Source organism: Palaemon carinicauda, chromosome 21, assembly GCF_036898095.1.
Source record: "Palaemon carinicauda isolate YSFRI2023 chromosome 21, ASM3689809v2, whole genome shotgun sequence".
In the NCBI taxonomy this organism is placed as follows: Eukaryota; Metazoa; Arthropoda; class Malacostraca; order Decapoda; family Palaemonidae; genus Palaemon; species Palaemon carinicauda.
In genome coordinates this window covers 89,506,155-89,529,475 of record NC_090745.1, presented here as the reverse complement: position 1 = coordinate 89,529,475, position 23,321 = coordinate 89,506,155, and the positions used below count along the sequence as shown (strand labels likewise).

At 35.5% G+C, this 23,321-nt stretch overlaps 2 long non-coding RNA genes across 2 annotated transcripts; both read right to left on the bottom strand.

The window, feature by feature from the left end:
* Positions 1–400: 400 nt before the first annotated feature.
* On the bottom strand, positions 401–7,293 carry LOC137614706 (uncharacterized). The gene is made up of 3 exons (XR_011039128.1): positions 7,161–7,293; positions 3,099–3,151; positions 401–634 (listed from the first exon to the last, which is right to left on the bottom strand). It is a non-coding gene; the product is annotated as an uncharacterized lncRNA (long non-coding RNA).
* Positions 7,294–8,354: 1,061 nt separating this feature from the next.
* Positions 8,355–19,907, bottom strand: LOC137614704 (uncharacterized). The gene is made up of 3 exons (XR_011039127.1): positions 19,775–19,907; positions 17,718–17,874; positions 8,355–8,494 (listed from the first exon to the last, which is right to left on the bottom strand). It is a non-coding gene; the product is annotated as an uncharacterized lncRNA (long non-coding RNA).
* Positions 19,908–23,321: the final 3,414 nt, after the last annotated feature.

Below are 23,321 nucleotides of genomic sequence, written 5' to 3'. Positions count from 1 at the left end.
GTATCCAGTCCAAAAAGCCATTTTCCATAGAATGGCAATATATTTCAATGGAAAATCTTGCAAAATTAATATAAAAACCAGATCTATCGAGTAGATTTATAATAAACCAAAAACTGTAAGATCATTGAAAAAAGCGACCTCCATAATATTCGAAAACGAGAGCTATTGCTAAAAATAAACTTCATAACAAATAAACAATGAAAAACTGCAAGTCCTTCAAGTGCCATATTGAAATGCAAAAGCTTAGTAAATAAAGTCCTTCAAATGCTATATTGAAATGCAAAAGCTTAGTAAATAAAGTCCCTCAAATGCCGTATTGAAATGCACAAGCTTAGTAAGTAAAGTCCTTCAAATGCCATATTGAAATGCACAAGATACAGGCATCATAATAATAAAAATGGATAACTTAAGAATTAGTTCTCGAATAGGAACACTAACCTTAATAATGCATAGCACTCTCCACCGTCATTCAAAGTTGGTTGCCTAGAATGTCTATAATAATATGTGCATCTTAAATGTACACAATGTCCCCGAAAGAAAAACTTCATCGGAAAACCCCTTTTGCTTCTTTAGTTTTTCTGATGCTGTAGCAGCGAGGGATTAGTGCGGAATGATTGACACGGCCAACTTTAACCTAGAAGTAAACAAACGAAAAAAATATGGTTGGTTATAACCTAAAATAATATTTGCCATGTACGAACAAAAAACGGAATGGGTGAAAAGCTAAAGGAAAAACTAACACTTGCCTCTTACTCAGCTACACACCAACTCAAACGATTCGACGTAAATAAAAAGTTATGTTAGCATTTGCACGGCTGCCTTAATTTTACTGTGACTACTATGTTCCTAAAATAAAACAAAATAATGCAAGAACATTTAAAGACTCCGTTACAAGTTTAATAAGAATTCATTAACTTCTAAATTTTCAATTTTGATTACCAGAGAGAGTTACCTCTGGAAAATCCATTATTTACAAGGATAAAGAACTCGCCATTAATTAGTTTGTCAAATCAAACATCTTGCTGTCACTCTGCAGCTGAAGAGAGTTTTTCATGGATTTGCCTTTAAAAAGATTTGGACAAGTGATTGGCTATGGGGTCTGGGAGGTTATTCTCCCCCAAATGAAACAAAGGAGAGGGACAAAAGACAACCCTTCAATGCCAATAGCACACCACTAATGACACCAACCCCAAACCCTAACACAATATTCTATGTTAATAAATGGCTAACTTTTGATATTTTGCGGCCTCAAAATGGCTGCTGTCGATGTATAAAATGGACTGCTAGAGGCAGACTAGACTTTATTCTTTGTGATAATCTAGTTTTGATAATACGATACGTAAATATAAATGTTTAACGCCAACGAGAATTATGATGCAACAAAAACGAATCTCCCTAAACCATGATTATGTAATCTCTTTATAACTACTGTACTTAAAGAGTTTAATGTCTTGCATATTACTTGAGAAAGATCAGAGTTACTTCTTTCTGCAATATTTTAATGACAAGCCAAGATGTTCATTCCCCAGAAACCCTTGCTTTTGTCGACAATTCAGTAATGAGGTCAGCTGATGGTTTAGTAGAACATTATTCCATTACCTACAAGTTTTAGGTATCAGCCTGACCTGTTATTTTTCTTAAGTTTAATCGACTTTCATTTCGGTGTGTAGTACTAGTTTTTCTAGATTCCCAATCATAAACATCAGGTCTCTGACCTAATAACATCGATTACCATCAAGCTCAATAAAAACTATACAGTATTTACGAAATTCTGGATGACTGGTGTAATTCATGTCCAAAAGCTTAAATATATTAACATATCACAAAATATATTAACAGATCACAGAGAATTATTTAAAGTAAACCTTTTCCTACACATTTAAGGGGATTTGGGGCAGATTTGAAATAAAAAGATAATCCTGTCACCATGGTTTATGTTCTCATCTCTTTGGTTTTAAAACTGGACTGTTGTACTTTGGAAATCTAGTTCTGTTCCTGTGACATTTTGAATGCATAATTAAACCAAAAGTATCTTAAACCGAGGCCCCAATCTTCTTTCTTGTTAGGATTCTTGGGTCTATGATTTCTCGCACTCTTGGGAAATAACTATGTCGTAACACTTATGATATTCTCAAAGTTCAAGTGACGAGACCTATTTTCCCAAGTATCCGACGTTGAGCCAGTGATCTTGGTAAACATATGAAGATGCTAACCATTTATCTCCATCTCAAGAAATTCCGTTTGCTCCTAAAATTAGTTTATTTTCTATTATCTTAAAACGCTTCATATATCTCTTCTATCCTCCTCCAATTATCTAAAGCAGATTTCAGATTATTTACTGCCTTTTTAGTGCCTGCCAAATATTTCCTCAAATCTATTGTGCCGAAAGCTTATTTATTGCATTGGCCGAAAGAAACTTCTTTAAAATGACTGAAGGCTCTTGAACCTGGTTATTTGAACTGGACCCTGAAATAGCCTAAATAATCTTTAAGCCAGATCGCTTAACATCCCCAACCTCGGCTACGAAAAACGACCTTGTTATTTTGGGGTAAATGTTTAAAACTTTAGATTACAATAACTGGGCCCAGCAGGATAAGCTTTCTGGGATAGTCTTGAACACAGAACAGTTTACAATTCCTACTATCAGTTTGTTACTTTTTATATCAAGAAGTATCTTCATGTGTGGAACGTGTATACTGTAGTTTCACATTCTATGGGTTTCACATATCTCGTCTGTTTCGATTGCATGTCACTGATGCTTATAAATCACGTGCAATGTTCTATTGTCAGTTTTAAGCACAGTAATTTTAAGCCACATTTGGGTGACAACTTTATTATTGTATACAATGGCTATTCGTGTAATAATGCCACTAAAACAGTTTCTAGCAGCACATGCAAATGAATGGTCATAAAAAAATATATTCCACGATAAATAATCTGTTCTATTTTATATAGACTATACTTTACGGCTGTAATCTGTTCTTAATATTTTCGATCTTAATTTCAGCTCAAGTGACTTAATCAAATGAAAAACTTAATACTTTCTTCCACCTAACAAATATCAATAAACGAAGATAATTGAAAATATAGTAATTTACCTAATTGAGCAGTTATTGTGGTGTCTTTGGTTTCAGTTGACCAATTAGGCTACCTGAAAAGTGGAAATAAAAACATTCATTATAAAAAGCTAGAAGTTTTTTTTTTTTTCAAAATTCATAAAATACAACCACTAACATTGCAAATCTTGGGTGCAATCCCCACCAACAGTATAAAATTAGAATTAACAATTACAAAGTATCCTTTGTAAAAAGCTGCCATAATATAAGCACTGCACATGAAATCAGAACAAGAGGGAAAATTAAAAAGAAACGCAAGTAAGTCGACACAAATGATTGAATGAAGTCAAACACTCGCTGTAGTCTGAAGATAAATTAAACCTACTTATTCTAACGTGAAGGATAAAGGTGTGTAAGAGTTCAACTCAGTAGGTTACAAACCAGTATTCCCTAAAAGACTGAAATCTGGTACATACTCTCAGTAGTGCAAGAAGGTTTAGACAGAGGTAACTGTATGTTGGAGTTAAGTCACCAGTATTGTTGACCTTCCTATTTAATGTCAGTGGAAAAATAAGACTGGTATGTTTGGGTCCCTCCTCAACTTATATTACTAAGCGTTGATCTTTGCTACCTTGTATTTCTTGTAATCAGTTTGAAACCATAAATCAAATCAAATTGGTTATTTCATCACAGTTGTTATAAACTATATAATTACATTATCACAAGTAAAAAAGCTTGCCTTAATCATAGCATATAATTTTATCTCTGGTTATGACTAGCCTAGTTGCTTAGACTCTAGTGATCATCTTATCTAACTCTAGAAGGCACTTATTGAAGGAGCACAAAATAATTTCAGGGTGGTCATTCCAGCCATTTAAATCACTTAATACTAAATGTATTTGCTCTGGCGACAGTTGCAACTGGTCCTCTTTTCTTTACTTTGTAGGTGTTCTTTCTTGTGTCATTGGCCATTCATATTTACATTATCAAACTTACGGTCTCCTCCAAGTCTTCGTTGCTAGAGTGATTTAATTCCTTCTTTTCAGCATATTATCTCACAAGACAAATCTTCCTTGTTTTCTGCATCTTGTCGCGTAAGGCATATCCTTTAATTTAGCTTCCAATTTTGTCATTATCCTTTTCACTTTTTCCAAGTTCATCAATGCCCTTTTCAAAGTATAATGACCAAACCTGAAAAGCATACTCAAGGTGCGGACGGAGTAAAGAACAGTTTGATGTGTGACAAATATTTCCATAAAAGTTAAATTCCTCTTATCGATCCCACTATTCTATCAGCTTTGTCCACTGTGTTACCAATATGTTGAGTAGGCTGAAATCCTTTGCAATGAGAATTCCCAGATCCCTTTCCCTTTGTCTATTTAATTTCTCTACTACTCTGTTGGTAGAGGGTCAGTGTTCTGGGTTCCTACATCCAATGTGCAATGTTGCACAATTATCAGTGCCAAACACTACTTCTCACTCTCATTTAAACTTTTGAAGGTCTTTTTTTCATAACCTGAATGCCTTCATCAGAGTAAGTCATAAAAAAAATGTTACTTTATGTCAACATCAAGGCAGGCATTCATGTTTGTCTACTAAATCATTCACAACAGCCCAAAAAACAAAGCTGGCCAAGGCCAGGCCAATGTGGTACTGCCGATGTTGCTGCTAGATGAAAATGTTGACCCTAACTTCAACAAATTGTAATAAAATTCATTGATCCACTTTAACACACGGCCTCGAAAGCCTTAACCATATAATTTAGTTGAAAGCCTCTTGTGTGGAACGGTTTCGAAGGCTTTCCTCAGTCTAGAAAGTTATTATCAGTGTTGACAGTACTCTGAGATTACACTGTGCTATGCTTACTCCTAAACGCATGCTGTCTTTCACTGAAGATATCATTTGAAATAAGTTCCATAAATCTATTTATATTGATTGTCTCACATACTTTGCATTTTATACATGTAATTGAATAGATCCAACTTATTCCCTTTTTAAAGAAAAGGCAAATCTTCGCAATATTCCTTAAGACGGGTAAATATATTTATCCGTGCTTCTAGTAGAAATACTTTTACTTTTTCTTTGGCTCCTAAAAGACTTGACATCCTCTCAATAGTAATTGCCTTATTCTACAACAAATACCAAAATTTAAGATATATTTGCGGTACTTTATTACTTGTAAAAAATCTAATAAACTGGTAAAGGGTCTGCCAGATAATGAAGGGAACCTTAAAAGGTAAAGCCATCAAATTCACCGAGATTCCGAATGTTTCCAAACATAATACTATAATGAGACAAATTAAAGATTGAACCTTACTTATTTCCGACAGAGAAACAATCAGTTCTGTTAGTTTTATGGAGTCTATGAAAAGACTCCACAAGGAAATGATTATACAATTAGCAATAAATGTAATAAAATTCGTGTAATTTTAAAAACTATCTTTATTTTTATTTTTTTTTCTACTTTTATTTAAGTTTTCAGTGATGATTTTGTCAACAAATATCAAATAAATAAATAAAAAATGTCCAAATTATATAATTCAATGGTATATCCATCCCTTTGGTAGGATAAACAGTTCATTAGCAATTGGAATTGGCCCCTACCTCCATTAGTTAAATATATGTTAAAGTATTACACGCAAAGTCATGAAATGTGTCAAACTGAGGAGCTTACAATACTATTTATTCAAACTTGTCTTTGCAAATATGATTAATTTAATTCTTCAACAATCTCATTTGGATTTATTTGTTTTCGTATTAAATCTGTATCTTTTCTTACAGTTTTCTTTAGTGCCAATGAAACGTTTACTAAAGGATCTAGTTTTGCAACGTTCTAAGTCTGGACAATTGTTTTCCCTACTCCAAATATAAACTTATCCCTATCTTTATACACATATAAAGAATTCGCCAACCCTTACTAGTAGTGATTATGGCAAATATTAAAAAAAAAATAATGATAATCAAAATACAGCAGTACATGTAGGTTCTTAATGAACGTCCTTGTTACTTTTACGTCAACCACTTCTAACCCGAAGTATACACTATTGTTTTCCCTGCTCCAAATATAAACTTCCACTATCTTTATACACAAAGAATTCGCCAACCCTTACTAGTAGTGATAATGGCAAATTTTAAGAAAATAATTATAATAATCAAAATACAGCAGTACATGTAGGTTCTTAATGAACGGCCTTGTTACTTTTAATTCAACTACTTCTAACCCGAAGTATACACTATTCAAAATAGATAAAACCACCATCCCAAGACATTCCTGGATACTAAAAAGCGGAATCAATTCAAACCTTTCAGGATTTCAACTAGAGATATGTAAGCTGCATAGTAGCAAACCTTCCAATATGCTACCTGATTTTTCATCACTATGGTCAATGTTATCAGTGAATGGTTGGTGAATTAATTCTAAATATAACTAACTGATTTGATCCTCTTAAAATCAAAATTTAAGATTTTTATCTGTGTTACTTCATTACATGGAATTTTCCTTTAAACCTGAATGGTTTCTGTTAACTATAATTACTTAGGATGTAGATTGGCATATTACACCTACAGTATAGTTTTGAAATCATCCTTTGAATTCTCATAACTGGGATATTCCCATCTCCCTCTGTTATAACTTTACAAGTCTTTAAAAAACCATGTATTACTTGTACACTTACTGGTGACCTGTTATTTTTTTTTTCTTTTATATGATTAGGTTTCGAAAGTAGTAATGATTGACAATTCTGATCATGTTTATTGCAAAGTAGACTAGATTTGGGCAATTATTTATGACCAATGACTTTAGCACCAACCTACACCATTACTTTAACTCAAAATCAAAATTAAATATTACATGAAATACCTCTCGTTACAATATTATAGATTCAAATTCCAACTAAAAGAATAGTGTATTCGTCAAGTAATTCCAGACAAAACTAAGTTATGCATACAATTTCACTTCATTCATGTGCTTTGCTTTAGGTAAACTTGGCCCAGATAAGTTATATTAAACATAGGATATTCTGTTTTCAACCTTGGAAATACCAATTTCAAGACTGAATAGATTTATTACCTAACTATAGTATAAAATAAGTGTACAAAGCTTACCTTGTCTATATCAATTTCCTATGAATTATATTACATAACCAGATATTCTCCAGCTTGTATCACAAGATATACAATCCAAGATATCAGTAGACAATGATCAGCTTCTCCTGGCCACTCCGGTGCAACAGAACTGGAAAATATCACAATTAGGAACCTTAGAACTTATGCAATCCATGCATAAAGTTACACGATTTCCAAGAACTTTATAGAATTCTTTAACAGGGAAAAAAAAAACTTCCTTTACATACATTTTTATTGTAGTTCGTAAAACTATCGGAAACTTCAACTCTCCAACATACCTTGATAACTGTTATTTTTCCTTTGTCCTGATTGATCAGATTCCTTAAGAATTTCTTATTCATATTACCTGCAACAAGAAGTTATACGTGATAGCCTACTGGATCAAGTCTTTAAGGCCGAGATACCTATATTTGATTATCCAATGAATTTAAAGAATTAAATTTACAGAATTAAATTTACATCAAAGCTAACTGGTCCACAAGACCAAGCATATAATTACCCTGTATATTATATGATATATGAATGTGAAAGATCAAACGTAAGACATTGTAGAACATTATTGAATGATAATTCTCCCATATCTTTGATTGGTTCTTTTCTATATACTGGGTACAGCAACCAGAGAGAGAATGCTCATAGTCAAATAAAATATTTCTTAAAAAATTCAAGGAGCAATATGAATTAGATTGCTTAAAATTTCTAGTCATGGGGACTTGTGCACACATACTATGGTAATTAAATGATAAATTCATTTTTCTAGATTGAAAAGAATCATTAAAAATGCGACATCACGGTCAAACCAAGTATAAAGAAATATTCTCTTAACTTTGCAAAGACTATATAGCATTCTAAATCAAATAATCTAATTACAGCTTTTCATTATCATATATTGAGTTAATTTGGCTTAACCCCTAGTTGTCAATACAGTGTTACCTCTGAGAACGAACAAAATTCGTTTTAAAATTAGTGTTCAAGCTCCGAATTAATTCTCCCCATGAGAACGAATGGAAATTGTATTAATTGGTTCCCCATCCAAGGATGCTCCTATATGGGGTAATTTTTGCACAGTACAATACATAAAGACAACTATAAAATAAACAGTTATAATCAATATAAAAAATTTAAGAATGTTACAAATGCACACCGAGTGACCGAACTCCACTTTACCTGTAGTAAGGAGAGTGGATTGCCAGTGGAAGGTTGGGAAGAGATGGTGGTTAAGTGTTGCTTGGAAGGAGATTCTCCCACCATAAAAACGTTGGTTAACTGCCATTCAGGGTTTCTTTGTTTTCGCAGCCTTTTTCGGACATTTACTGCAATTCGCACAGACCTTTTTTATTATAAATGTTTCTACCTCAAGTTTTATAAAATTTCTGAAAGGGCTTTAATGAATTGTATTTATGAAAATTGCTTGCTCTGCTGATTATTATACCATATCTGGATATTAATCTTTATATAAAGTTGAGTTACTCAGCCCATTTTGCAGTCATTTCCTTTATAATTACTCTCCTTTTACTCTGAAGACATAGCTTTTGCCATTGTGTACGATAAACACACAAAGAAATAAGTTATCAAAAAAGATGTTTTGAAAAGTCAGAACTGAGAAAGTCATGTGTAAATTAACTTTGTTGCTTGTGCCTCTTCATAGAGATTTTTTCAAATTGTTAACCTCCAAATTTGTATTCTATCCCCAGGTTAGAAAATTTTCCAAAATTTTGTAATAAAATTAAAGTTTTAATGTGTACAATTTCAGATTCGAAATTTATCCACACTGTAGTCAGAATGGGGAAAATATATTTATGCATAAACTTGTACTGCAAATTACAAATTAATTACCAAGAACAAATCAGGCATTTAAAAATTCTTTTAAAAATTCTGAACTAATGTCAATCTTAGAATAATGCCCTTCTATAATATCCTTCCGAAAAAAAAAATCACTTATATTTACTATGAATTTATTTTTTTACTTGTGCCATATACCATGGGAACCTATTAAGAAAAATAGCTGCTGCATGGTTAATATCGTATTGGCAATTCTTGGATTACTACTTCGTAATTTCTAGAGTATACAGTCTGCAAGAACTATCTTAATCGTGATGAAGATTAATATAGAAAAAATTCAAAATCTTTTAGCCTTTCAGTTTTCCATTAAAGATCTTTATCCTTTCAACGTTCTGAATTCTGTTGAATAGAATAGACAAATTGTACATAATTAATATAAAGAGAGCCAGGGCAAAATCAACACTAAGATCCCACCATTCAAGATTTACAAAGAGAATCTGAAATTGAGTGAAATATATTGCACAAAAGAGAACTGTGGTTTTAGATACATAATAAATGACCAAAGTTCACTCAAATGAAGGTTTCTGATAGTCCTATGAAAAAGAAAACTAAAATATATCCGTAATCAGATACATTAAAAAGCAACCACAGTCAACTAAAGTATGAGGATAATCTAGGTAAATGCTGTTTAAGAAATCAGAAAAACACTATAGATAACCAGTGTAGAATTATGCCATCATAACTTATGTAATTCCAAACTGCAAAACTCACTTCTTTAAAAAATCTTATAAGTACTGATGAGCTACTGAGGGACATTTATGTATTTATGAAAGTGGCAAGATTGTATATTCACAAAATTTTTTTTAGTCATTTTTAATGCCCACAGGATATTGTCTTTGGAACTATATTTGCCCACATTTACCTTTTCAAAACTTTAAATAATTTTCCCAATGCTGACCTTGATAGACACTTCTATAACATTCACAAGGATGATACACTAACTTTAAAGTTCTTGACCCCCCCCCCCCCCTCACACACACACACGAGATTGTTATACGACAGTGGTGCATTACTGTCTAGTAAATAACAGAATCTCTATCATTAAAAAAATTAAAAGTTCAAGAAGGCAACGTAGGTTCAGATCCCATTTTAAGAATCTTCATTTTCCAATTTGAACCAGTTATATAACATAATCCTTAAGTCAATCCATCACCCTAAACAGGTAAATATAAAGACAACCCAAAATGCCACCACACCCTACCAAACTCTCCAAAACATGTTGCAAAATCAATAGAGAAATAAGCTAATACAGATGAATATAAAGACAAACCAAACTGCTACTACACCCTACCAAACTCTCCAAAACATGTTGCAAAATCAATAAAAAAAAAAAAAAAAAAAAACGAATACAGCACACGTTTGTAGGATTGGAACAACCACTAAATTCACTCAAAATTAAAAGGAACAAAATCACAGACATTATCTAGGATAAATTCACCAAGTAAAAGGGCAGTGCCATCAAGTCATTGCACCATCATAATAGTACCATACTCTGATTATATACACACTTATAATCAGATCCCCAGGTCACAGTCCTCTAAGCTTGGCTCTAGAACTATGCAATAATTACTGATAAAAACAAATAGAACCCGGGATTCAAGATATCGCAACCTCTGCTCAGAGAAATAGAAATGTCCTGTTTACCCATGAAATTTATCGAGGTGTAAGCACAGGTTGAACTTGGGAACAAAAGATCGTAAATCGCTAAGCTACTAAAGCCCAGGCAATGCCATATTGACTACGCTCAGTACTCTTTTAGCTGGCTATCTAAAATTTATCTCAAATATCAGGATTCAAACTCCCAACCAAAGGGATTGATTATTTCCACCAAAATGCTTTTCACTATACTTTAAAAACCATGTACAGTATACACAAATTAATAATGTACATACTGTACTTTAAAAACCCTGTATATACAAATTAATAATGTAAATGTTACAAAAGACTACGCAAAGAAAAAAAAACAATGTTCACATGAAATAGAAATATCTAAACCATTTGGCCTACTCAAAACATTAAAGTGGCTTCACACAAGCTTCAACTCCGAAAAGGCTAAAGTAATCAAAATGTCATTACAGTAATTTAGCCGTTTCTACAGTACAGAACACTCATCCCCAAATTCATCAATCTCACAGTAATTACTTAAGATCTGTGGAGCCCCACAAGGTCTATCCATTTTCCAAATTTATTCCAACTGCACACGCAATACTATGATGTAGCACACTTAACTTTGTTCAGATGGCAATGGATAAAATAAAGCAAAAACTGGCGAAGATGAAAAGGAGTCAGAAACATGACCAAAACCTAGAAGCAAATTTGAATAAAACATCGCACATTCGCAGTTCAATGGCATAAAATGCACTATGTAAAATTCCAGGATGCATCACTGCTATGATAAAGAGGTAATGCATGTATCTAAGCAAAAATGCTAGAATCCCCCACTTTTAATTCATAAGAATCTCAACAGGCTAAAAAAATATATTCTTATATAAAACCATTGTTAGATCCACACTTAAACAACCATTTAATATCTTTATTAATCTGAACAAAAAATAACTATTATAGAAGGCTACAAAATACCAGGCTAAAATTTGTCAAAGGTCTAAGAAGAAGCCAAATGATTATGGATAAGTAGCCTTGTAAATACAAGGGTTCAACCTTATAAAGTGGAAAAAAATATATAACTTACCAAACATTTTGTAACCTTGAGGCCTACATTTATATAATATTGAAAATATTTCAAATTCCAGATGCTACCTAAAACAGAATGGTCCACCATCTTTTCTTTCCGACATTACCAGACTAGGCATAAATGCTGCAAACTCTGAAGATGTAGAAGCCTTAAGAGTAGCTAATCAAGTTGGGAGAATTGTCTAGAAAATGGCAAATACCTTTCAACTCTGGGAAATGCAATGTTACACACATAGGTTATAGTAACCCTCAAACAGATTACTCAACTCAGTGCTGGGAAATGAAATAGAAAGTGTGAACAGGAAAAAGATCTTAGCAATATAATTAGCAAAGATTTGGAGTTCACTAAACACGAACTAAAAATATGAAAAGCATAGAAACTATTAGGTTACACAGAGAGACAATTCAAATACAGAAACAAAGACATTGTACTGCAGCTGTATGCCTAAGTATTCAGAAGGATATAGAGACTGGAAGCAGTACAAGCTAGGGCCACCTAATTAGTCATAATAGTAAGACAGTTTGGGTATAGGCCGAGAACGGAAAGTTTTAACTTGGTTGTTCTACAAACACTACAATTAATAGAGATAAACCATCCATACTCCTACGATACTTCATCTCAAAACACAAAGTTTTTCCCGCAGTCACTTTCATTCCTCATAACTCTGATCCAAACATCACAGTTAGTAAAACTCCTCTCTCATACAGAACTCTCTTTACCACTCCCTTGCTTCCAACACTACATCCTTCCTTCACTATCCGACTTGCATCTTCTACTTCACCTTTTGCAGCAACAACTGAAACCTAGTACTTTAACTGATCTTTTTCACCAAGTAACTCTCCACTCAACAGGAAATGCAATCTAGCACCACTCTACCTTCTTGTGCATCTCATAACCCTACTCTTCCCTTCTTGTGCTTCTTATAACCTTACTCTTCACATTAACTTGCAACTTCCTTCTCTCACACACCCCTCCAAACACTGTCACTAAGAGAGACAGCTTTTCCTTCAAGTCTGCAATCAATACAGTATTAGCCAGAAACAACAACTGATTCACCTCTAACTCATACGCACTCTCATCTACCCGTTTCAATCCTCAACCAAGCACTCTTAGCATTCACCTCTCTTACAGCTCCATTAACAAACAAAATGAACAACCAGGTGACATCACACATTCCTGTCTCAGTCCTACTCTCACTGGAAACCAATCATTCACTTCATTCCAAATCATAACACAGATTTTACTGGTTTTATGTATAAAATCTTCACTGCTTGCAACAACCTTCCATTAATTCCATATAAAATCACGTTCACATCCCTATCAACTTCATCATAAGTTTTCTCCAGATCAATAAATCCAAATACCTCCTTACCCTTTGCTAAATAAATCTTGCATATCTACCCAACCATAAAAATCTAATCCATACATAGCCTATCTCTTCTAAAGCCCCCGTGCACTTCTAAGATTGCATTCTCCATTTTATCCTTAATCCTGTAATTAATGCTACTAAACACTTTTCCAACATCATTCAACAAACTGTCCCCTAGAATTACAATACTACTGCACATCTCCCTTACCTTTGTATAGAGGAACTATATACACGCATGCACAAATGCACAGTCCAATAACACCATTGACAACATAAAAATTAATAAACAATCTAACAAATCATCCAAGTACAATCACAGCCCCTTCCTTAACATCACAGACCTCACACCATCCATAACAAGTCCTCTTCCTGCTCTTGTCTCATCTAGTGCTCTTCACTTCCTCTCTTCTAATCTCATTCCCATCTCTCATCATTGGTATCTAGACATCTGCAACACATTATCAGCCTCCCTATCCTCCTCAACATTCAGCACCTTTTTAAAATATTCAGCCTACCTTTTCCTTGCCTCATCTCCTTTCAACAACCTTCCCTTTTCATCTTCCACTGTCTCTTCACTCTTCGAACTACCCTTCCTTACTCTCTTCACTTCTTTCCGAAACCACTTATCTTCATATGAACAACCCAATCCCTGAACCCCACCTCCAGTCAACTGCCTTATTTGCCTTTACTACCTTCAGATTTATTTCCACATTTTTCTCTCTATATCTTCCATACTTCTCTATACTATTACCCTGCAACCATTCCTTCATTTCATCATCAACCACCCTTCCTCATGCTGCCTCCAACAATTATCTTAACGCACACATCACCTGTATGCCCCATTTTCTTTTACTAACTTCCACTCCCCCTCTAGATCACCAGTTTCTCTCACTTTCACCCGTCTTCCACCTTCACTATCTCTTATAAAGTGGAAACCACAATTAACTAGGCGCTCTTAAGTCAGAGAATCTTTTCGATTAAATGGGCTATTAACTAGCATAAGGCAGAACATTGAGGAATGATGAGAAGAAAAATCCGCATTCGTGTTTCTACATGTAAGCTACCTCCTAAAATTGGGGAAAGTGCCATAGCAGATAGAAATAAATGGATAAGAGAAATTACCATATTTCTGGCATAAATCAACCTGAAATTAATCAAGCCATTAGGAGTGTGGTTAGATTTTGCCTATGAAATTGGTTTAGAACTATGAAAATGGTTTAACCACTTATGATTACCATCCAAGATTTGCACAAGAGTAAATCCCTACCATAGTAGTAAGATTACTGTATTTAAAATGGGTAATAAATGGAAACATGGATGAAGCACAAAGTAATCCAACAATACCAATAGAAATATCATGGAAAGTATTATTAATAGAGGTGTGCATCCACAATAAGTGACCCGATTCCCATCAAATATAGGGCACCAGATGCACGTGCTATCTATCAGGCTGTTTTTTTTTTTTTTCTACTTAATTAAGAACTGTCTGGAATTCTAGATGTTGAACAGACATGTTAAAGAAATGGATTTGGAATGGGTTAACATGGTTACTCTTGGAAATTTCATGTAAAAAGCACATTAGGAGGGATCTTGTGCTTGGAGAGGCTATTCTAAACTCTTGAAGAGGCTATTCTAAACTTTTGGTAGGTTCTTTATTATTGATGGATGGAAAATCTTCTATTTACTACAAAACATTTAGGTGTGCACCTAAGGCTGTGATGAACTGTGGAAAAGTTTATCATGACTATCTGCCGAACACTAATCTTCCCACTCCATGCCTTTTTCCATTTTCTATTTCCCCATCGGATTCAGACAGCTTCAAGTTAGACATTGTCTTGATCAATTAAGAGTTTCCTGATCATGGTAAGTACTATGAACAAGACTCATACATAGACAGGAGTTACATGGATGTCTTGTGCAACAGCAAAATTTATGCAATGCTATTAGTTACAAATTTTGCAAAATCTTAGTATCCATACATAAACGACTGATTAAAGAAGGAATTAATATAATAATGTTGAAAATGTACTTTAGTATTAGGTTCTGTCAAGATTACCTCAAAGAATAAAATTCTATTAATTCAACAGTGGCACATGGATGTGACAAAGTTATTAACACGATACAACACATTCCCGGTAAGCAATTCGACAAGTGTTATCGATGACAAACAAAATCCCAATAGTTCAATAGTGGTGATGACAGGGAAGAACTTATCAGTCATACAGCTTCAGAGATAATGTCTGCCATCAATTCAAACTAACCTGAGAACAAGCTACTAGCCAACTAACTGTTTAAAAGAGACACGGTATGGAAATAAGTACAAGATATGCTGTCTAGCATACTGTACAAATAAAATTGTTTATCTGTACAGTAAGAAGCGTTTTGCATGAAGTACAGAACAAAGGTAAAGACCAATTCATACTCTTATTGCATACTTAGTAACTCAAGCTTATAAAGACTTCCAACAACCAGTTCAGACAAGATAGGTATCAAATATCAAGGGAAAGTTAGATTCTTTTATGACCAAGACTAAAATCTTAGCTGCTACATGAGGGTTAGTAGAGTTAGAAAACATTCTAATTGATCACGTAATTGCAAATTATAATTCACATGAGCTAAGAAAAATTGCTTCAAGACAAGGATTAACCCCTAGACTCCTAGAGAGATACAAATTATTCAAGCCTAAAAAAAAATCACAGTAAAAAAAAGAAAAAAAAAAAAAAAAAAAAAAAAAGATTAATCCAATGTCCATAAACATCAAAATCATACCTATACACAGAAACAGCAAAGAAAACCCATGGTGTCAGCATGGCAAAAAAAAGTTATCTTGCTAACAAATTGTGCTGGCTTAATTGTCTACGAGTTACTCTACCCAGAGAAAGTAATGACTATAGAAATTAACTAGGGTCTAACCTCATCCGCTCCATGGAGAGAGGTCAATGATCATGAATTTGGTCCAAGTATCAAAATAAGACACTCAAACTTGAACAAAGTCACGCTGATCTAACTCACTAACTTAGTGGCATAAGTATTGCACTTCTTCCCTATCCACATACTCTCTCCCACAGAGATCACAAAACCCACCCAAGTCTTCACCACAATAATGTATCACCACACACTAACACTCTCGTGCTCCATTGGCATCAATGACCTTCGATGCCAGGATGCCGAGAACTTCAATCAATCAATCTCATGCTCCAACAACTAAATTTCAGAATGTCCACTCAGAGTTCCAGGTTCCTCGTTGATCTCTCCACAACACTGATTGTGAGCATGCTACTAGAAACGTAGTAGGTGCAAAGCGTTGCAGTCTGCAGAAAGTTCATTGTCATTAGTTACCTCCTACACAGACAGCTTGCATACTCTTACTTAACTTCCAGGGCCTGTCTTAATATATTGGGCAACATCTTTAGTTGGCGTTTCTAAATTCCCTAATTCGATGCCATTGTTTCTAAATTTTCTTCATTCATTACTGCTAAACATATTTCAACCTCCTTAGCCCTTTTCCATGGACATCATTCCCTATCATCCCCTCTTCCCACTAGCTCTCCCTTTGCTCACACTACAAACCTAACAAGATCTTATGATCTTCTAACATTCTTGCAGTCATATACCTGTATGTAACCATCATACAACACCGTACTATTGGTAACCACTCATTCATGCCTGCTATTACACAGCTTTGATTGTCCATCTTGTAATCATCCACCTAAGTAGGCTGCTATTTTACTGTGTGTGCAATCATCATAGAGCCTTCTTACCCTATTCATGTATTATCCTACAACCAGTCCAAAATTATCTCACATCTTGGATGTATCATGGTTCATCGTCCACAAAAATACTGTTGAGAGAGTGGAACTCCATTACCCTTCCTTTTTTCATTGGGTTGTACATATGGTGGCTCACCCATAACTCTTCTAATACTTTGATGGTTGCAAGCTCTTTGGACTACACACACACAGATTCCAGGCTGTTGGCAATTGTACCCAAACACCACTTGTTGAGGCACTGATCCCTTATTCTGTATGAAACTTGGCAACATGTTATACCAGAACACCACGTACACTGAGGTAATGTACTACCTCTCAGCTATGGTCTTTATTGCCCTGTGGTGAGTTTCACCAATTTAGTTTCTGCTTGGCATATAAGGTACCAAGAAGAACCACTATGTTTCACTTAAGAAGCACCTTCTCAATTGCTTCATAACTGAAATCAGTGTCGTTGTTCATCAGCACCACATCTACTGGCCCCCTCTCTAGGAACAGTCCATTCAGCAAACCAGCAATTCCAGAAAGTTTATAACTGCAGCTTGACCTCCTTTGGCCTTCCCCATGAACATCTCTCTCCTCCATCCAATTTACACCCATTCGATCATGACTCCTACCACAAACTCTGATCACCTTGTTTATAAAGCAAGAAAATGTCCAATCTATAAGACAGACATGTCACATTTGTGTTAAGAGAGACCATCTCTCATGAAATTTTAGATTTTCTAAATGGGAATACATAAAGCATCTAAAAGCGGCAGTCTATTCTAATATATGGCAAGACAAAAACACAGAAAATACTCGGGTAGCTATTGAAGTATGATTCTACTTATTAAATTATTGGTAACACTAGTTGAATTGCTTACCTGTAATGCAAAATATATCCCATTAATGTCTTTTATGCTCATCGGTATATCCTGGCTTGGTAGGTAGTACGAAGACTTCTAATCTAATATTGTCTTTATAGATGAAAGATTGATATGTTATTACATAGCTGCCACTAGACGACTCATCATGAAACTGCTGAAAGATAAAATTAGTAAGTTTGTACAATGTAAAGTAAAGAGAGACTACAGTATAAGTCTCTTATGTAAAAAAGCTTACGTAATGCCAGAGCACCACACTCTACGTCAAAATAAATTTCGATCTATACATGTGGGTTTGATTATGGCACTATCAACAATTACTATATAATCAACTTTCCAGGCTAACAATCTACCTGTCATGATCTGCATTAAACCTATTTCCAATAGCATTCAATTACTTCATCAAATGCATCGAATATTATCATAAACAATATTATATAAGAACACAATCAAATAATAGATTTGACTATTTTAACTCTTGTAAAAGATAAGACTTCATAAGTATACATCAAGCTCAGATGCTCATAGGTTTTGGATTGGATTGCTTATATTTTTCCAATGTTCCAGCTAGTCCAAAGACATTTGTACACACTAATAAAATGAAGTGTTTAATATTAGCAGTCTTTTTCAACCTCCATCAAAAGGAGATTTTGGCGAAGAGTTCAACATACTAACTTAAAAGAAATTTCTTATTATTTGTTATAATGATTTGCTGGCAGTACCAAACATTATAAATTAGGATACAGAATTGGTGAACAACAATGCATATTAAAGATTTCTGCACAGCATCCAACATCAGAACTCATCACCTGTTCAACTCGCCGAAAGGAAAGCCCTGTATAAAATTTGCACTAGTAGGAGTTTAAAAAAAGGGTATGATAGTATACTTCATAAAATGTATCCAAAGGTTTAACAGCAGGAATTAACGACTTTGAGAAGCACCAAGTTTCATTTAACAAAATGAAAAACCCTAGTCTAGATTTGACATCAGAATAAAGTTACCCTAACCTGGATTTGGCACCTTAATTCACTTACCCTAAATATGAATTTGACTTGGAATACTATAACAATGGTACTAGATTCGAGGAGCTCCAGAGTAGTAAAAGGTGTAGGACGAATCTGCCTACTACATGAAAGAAATTGATCGCTTGGCAATCTTGACGAGGCACAGCAGAATTATAGTTTTAATTCCTACTTCAAGTAAAATTCAAACTTGCATCCAAAGTAAGATAACATAGAAAGGGCTATTGTAAGTAGGACAAGTAAATTAGGTGCTATATATTAGTTTATAAAAATAGACAAATGTTAGTATATAAAAATAAACAAATGTTAAAATAATGCAAATGATAGGACCCAAGGCAAAAACTGCCCCAATGAAAAACAACAAAACTAGAAGGTAAAGAGTCTTAGCAGTAACAGCATTTTAGAAGTAATATAGCATCTACCACTAGCAGTAATTAAAATTTTTAAAATAAATCCATTGTGAATGAAATTTTCAGCCTAATTTCCAGGCCCTATGGGATGGCGTACTAAATTCCTTTCAACACAAAAGATATTTGCAGAAGAGTTAAGGGAATATCTTATAACTAACCAAATACTCCTTTAATTGATATATCGTTTTTACAAATTTTGTAAAACCATACATGCATACATAATGAAGTAAACTAAAGAATACTTGACATAGATTACATCTCATTGCGTTTTATAGAATAAAATTACCAGGACCAAGAGGGTCTCTTATGAGATTAAGAGGCTTTATCATTTTTCTAGCTCGAATGGTACCGGGTAGTTTCCATAACACGTAAGTTGAAGTTTTTAAGAATGCATTTTACAACTACCCCTACAAATGATTAATAATTACAACCAAATAATAGTACTACCAGCACTAACATTTTTTATTCCTTTGAATCTATTAGATTTTGGGGATGAGGTGATTAATTTAATGAATAATTTTGAAGTATTGAAAAATTCAATAAAAGATTCTGATGGACTCTTACCACCAAGATTCTTTTTGTTAAATGCCATAACAGAAAGTCTGACGGATAATGGTAACTTACCAAGATCGTTAAATAATCCACTCCCACATGATCAGAAACTGCAATAACTTCTTCAAAGGCTTCTCGCGTTAACCTTTTGTAGCTATAAGGGTTGAAACAGATTTTGGATTTTTCGTTTGTCAATGGTGCGAGCTGTACTGCAATAAAGATTCGGTGGAGCGAAATTAAAGATCTTCCACGCCAGGACTTTCCTGCACCAAGAAGAGGGGGTTAGTCAAATAATGTAAGAACTAAGAGATTAAAAGTTCTATTTATATACACATCAAAGTATACCTTCAAACTTCACTCCCAAGAACTTAAAACCACAAAAACAATTAAAACCACAATAACAAGAGGGGTTAGTCTAGTTTCCTCTAGACTAAGATATAAATGGCAAATTTGAACTTCCATTGAGTTGCACGCACATCATGCAGGTAAAGTTTCTTGAAAAAATTAAAGGAATAGGCTACATTTCTAATGTCTTGTAATTTCGCCTCGGTATGGAAGCTAAGTCCCATATAACTGATGACTAATACCAAAGATCGGTCATGATTGTCTTTGAAGAGCATGACCTGCTGGGACATTATACAAGGTAAGTTCTCTGTATTGTTACATAATGAGAGTAATACATTTACCCATTTCAAATAAATTTACAGTCTTAATGGATTTAAGAGCTGAGAGTGGGCGAATCTGGGAATAATTAGGTATGACATATCTAGACAAATATAACATGAATCATATATAGGAGTTATTACAATTGTCAATAAGAAGAAGACACCTGTTGTCAAAGTGCACTCAGCTTAGCTGGCTTGCAAGAAGCTATCTGTAAAATCAAAGAGCAAATTTAGCTAAACAGTGGAAAAAGCTTACCAACACCATTCTTTTAGCTTTTTTTAGGAATACGAAACAAAAAAAAATTGTAAATTTGCTGTCCATATATATAAAACTAATAAATAGGTAATAGCAATAGATGTTGGTAAAAACTCTAAAGAGACAAAATACCTTTAATTGCATTATCGTGAAAAATTTAAAGCAAATACTGTCAAGAAAGGAACAATGTCTGCGGACATCACTTCTTCAACTACCTCCGAAATACATACATCCCTGGCCTTAATGACCAAGTAATGAACTGTACCAAAATTACATAGGGGTATATAATAAAGATTCATTTGCCAACAATATAAACGAGCTTGGAGAAACTACTTAATTAGCAATGAAAGATGTCATCGCTAGATCGCTAGTGTGACGGGCCAAGAGTAGGTTGCGACTCAAAAGGAGAGATGAAAGCAACCAAGTAACTTTATTACAGAACAGAGTTTATATACACTTCAAGTCCCAGTAAGGTGGTCACAAAATACAACATGCTATTTCTTGTCCAACCAGCAACTGGTTCTGTTAACAGTTAACATGAAGTAGGCAGGCATATTATTACAAGTTGATGTCAGTGCGAGGAGAGAGCGAAGATACAAAGGATAATATATACAAAAAAAGAGAAATGTCATTACTACGTACGATCGTGTGACTCACGGGTGGTACATGGTTCCCCCCCAAAAAAATTACATACTGTCCAAGTTAAATAGGGTGCCTTGATCTAGAGAGGCGAACTGTAGGCAGGTCATCTGGCAGGAGATAAATATTTAGACAATCAATGGAGACCAAGTCTTTTTTGCCACGAATGTTTAGTAGGAATGCTTTTGGATTGAGTCGGATCACAAGGAAAGGGCCCGTGTCAGGGGCCGTTAGCGGTGGCTTGCTAGTGTCATTGCGTAGGAAGACGTGCGTTGCAGAGTGTAAGTCTGTTGGTATGTGATACTTTGCTGGGGGCTTGGAAGAGGCGGAATGGAGTAAATTTTCAAACAGCGGGACGTATGCACTGTAGATCGTAGGATGAGGTTGCACAAGGAAAAAATTCGGCAGGGACCACCAACGGATCACCATGTACCATTTCAGCTGCTGAGATGTCCAGGGCATCTTTAGGAGTGGTCCTTAGTCCCAGGAGGACCCAGGGAAGCTGAGTAAACCAGTTGGAGTCCTTGCAGCAGGACATCAAAGCTGCTTTGAGGCTGCAATAAAAACTTTCAACCATTCCATTGGCAGCAGGGTTGTAAGCAGTTGTCTGATGTAGGGTGATGCCCAGGAGATTCGCTAATGATGTCCACAATTGAGAGGTGAAAATGGTACCCGTTAGAATTATTATGGTCAGGGATACCAAATCTTGCTATCCATCCTGAGAGTAAGGCAGATTTACATGAGGTAGACATTGCAGTTTCCATGGGAATGGCTTCAGGACAACGAGTGGAGCGGTCGATGACGGTAAACAGGTAACGATGTCCTTGTGATGTGGGTAGGGGGCCTACAACATCGGCGTAAATGTGGACGAAACGACGCCGAGGTTGAGGAAAGGTGCCCACTCCTGAATCCGTGTAACGATGTACTTTGAAAGTTTGGCAAGAAGTACAGGTGTGAATCCAATCCTTGGCATCCTTAGTAATGCCGTGCCAAATAAACTTCGTCTTCAGCAACTGTGCAGTAGAACGGCGCGAGGATGTGAAAGGCCGTGAATGGAATCAAACACCTGTCGGCACATGGTAGCAGGAATCCACGGTTGTGGTCTACCAGTACTGAGGAGGGTGGTGTTGGAGTCGTCGAGGGGGACGTCTTCCCAATGGAGGGATGTGCAGGATGTCCTACATACCTGATACTCTGGATCCTGTCATTGGGCTTCAGCCAAGGCGTTGTAATCCAATCCAAGTTGAACGGTAGCCAACGTGTTTCTTGACAGGGCATCGGCAACGGGATTAATTTTCCCAGGGACATGATCAAGGGTGCAATTGTATTAAACGGCGGAGAGATGTCAGCGTTGACGGGCGACCAGGCGTCAGACTGTCGAGTGAAGGCGTGCACCAGAGGCATGTGGTCCGTGCGAATGATGAAGGGCATACAGTACCTTTTAAGAAATGGCGAAAGTGACGGACAGCCAAGTGCACCACTAGCAATTCACGATCGAAAGTAGAATAACCCGATTCTGCCTTGGACAGTTTTGCTGCTGAAGGCGGCCAATGGGTAAGGCGAACCATTGACCACCTGTTCAAGTATTGCACCAATAGCGATGTCGCTTGCATCGGTGGAAAGAAGGAGAGGGGCACGTGGGACGGAAGTGGGGAACAGAAGCGGTTGATAGGGCATTCTTTGTGTTGCAGAAGGCCGCTTCTTGAAGGGGACCCCACTTCAGGTCTTATGGCCTGCCCTTGAGTGGCGGCAATGGCCGGCAGAAAATGGTGATAATAGTTGATCATGCCCAAGAATTCCTGCAGTGCTTTGGCAGTCGAGGGCATGAGGAAGTTCTGAACGGCTGCTAACTTCTCTTCAGGAGTGATGCGGTGCCCTAAGAATGACACTTCGTTGGCGCCAAAGGTACACTTGTCGTACCGGACTACAAGGCTGTTTTGTTGAATGCAGTTGAGCACGATGCACAGGTGAGAGGTGTCTTTCTCTTTTGAGGAACAGAACACAAGTATGTCGTTCACGCAACATACACAGAAGGGGATGTCCCCTAAGGTGCCATCCA